Here is a 1,831-nt window from a genome sequence, read left to right on the forward strand (position 1 = left end):
ATGAAACAGCAAAGTTTATTCAAGTCTACTTCTTGGATAGTCTGGAAGAGGAACTACATAATCGGGGACGTGACAGTAGACTCAATAGAGACATTCTCCAAAGTCTGACTGAATTTTTACATGAGAACAACAGCTTTATTTGTCAGCTGAAAACAACAAAGGAGAGGATTGAAGAAGAACACTTGGTAGAACATAAAGTTGTCATAAGGGAAGACCGAAGGCCGCAAGAAGAGCATCCACGGCGATTCAATGCTCCAACAACAACGTATGAGATTGGAATATTAATGGAGAATGAACCAACAGCTAACCGGGATATTGTCTTGCGTTTTAGAAATGATACATTAAAATGGATCTCCGAACTACATCCCCTCTACGATACTTTAATGTACCCGTTAATGTACCCCTATGGTTCTCCATCTTACAACATCTACATGAAGGCATCCAATGGGCGAAAAGTTACCCAACAGCAATTTTATTCGTACCATTTAATGACTCGGCCTGGAAACTATTTTCTCTGGTACCGAAGGCTATTTCAACAATGGCTGGTGGATGTGTACTGCAAGATTGAAACAGAACGTTTACAGTTCCTGAGGCGTGAGCAACAGACCCTGAGAGCTGACAATTATAGCAACTTGAGAGATTCAATTCTTAGGGAGGATGGGAATCCAGAACAGTTTGGTCAACGAGTTGTACTTCCGGCAACTTATACAGGAGGCCCTCGATACATGTTTGAGCGTCAAAGTGATGCCATGGCATATGTTCGGCGAATGGGCCGAGCCGACCTCTTCATCATGTTCACAACAAATCCAAAGTGGACAGAAATTACAGAAAATTGTCTTCAAGGGCAAGACCCTCAGGATCGTCCAGATATTGTTGCCAGGGTTTTCAGGCAGAAGCTAAAAAAGTTACTTGAATTTATTAAAAAGGGAGGATTTGGCAGGTTGAGGGCTTTCCTGTACAGTATTGAATATCAAAAAAGAGGACTGCCGCATGCACACATCCTCACCTGGCAGGCCCCAGAGGACAAACTTCTACCAGAAAAAATGGATCTCTGCATATCTGCAGAGATCCCTGACAAAGAGGAAGATCCTGATCTTCATGCTAAAGTGATGGCACATATGGTGCATGGACCTTGTGGACCATTTAATCCAAATTGTCCATGTATGATTGACAACAAATGTTCCAAAAAATACCCAAAAGAATTTCTTCAGTGTACCAAGCAAGGCCAAGACTCTTACCCCAAGTACAGGCGAAGAAAACCAGAAGATGGAGGCCAGACTGGTACAATAAGGATGAAGAGAAATGGTCGGTATGTTAATCAAGAAATAACAAACCAGTGGATTGTTCCGTACAACAAGGTCCTCCTTCAGCAGTTCAACGCTCACATTAACGTAGAAATTTGCAGCTCGATCCAAAGCATCAAATATGTCCTCAAATACGTGAATAAAGGATGTGATCAAGCAGTGTTTGAACTACAAAGAACTGATGGAGCAGCTAACCAACAAGGCCAAGTACAAAGTCACATTGTGGATGAGATCCAGCAGTTCCAGAATGCAAGGTATGTCGGCAGTTCAGAGGCAGCCTGGAGGATATTGGAACATCCCATCCATGAACATTTCCCCCCAATTGTACAACTTTCTGTTCATCTTGAAAATGGGCAGCGTGTCATGTTCTCAGCTGATACTGCTCTGGAACGAGCCCAAGGTCCACCGCCTGCCACAACTTTGACAGCATTTTTTCAACTCTGCCATGAGGATGACTTTGCAAGGGGTCTCAAATGCGTAGAAGTCCCTGAGTTTTACACTTGGAACAAATCGACAAAGAAATGGAT

The sequence above is a fragment of the Euprymna scolopes genome, chromosome 1 (assembly GCF_053919585.1).
Source record: "Euprymna scolopes isolate OS-2025 chromosome 1, ASM5391958v1, whole genome shotgun sequence".
NCBI lineage: Eukaryota > Metazoa > Mollusca > Cephalopoda > Sepiida > Sepiolidae > Euprymna > Euprymna scolopes.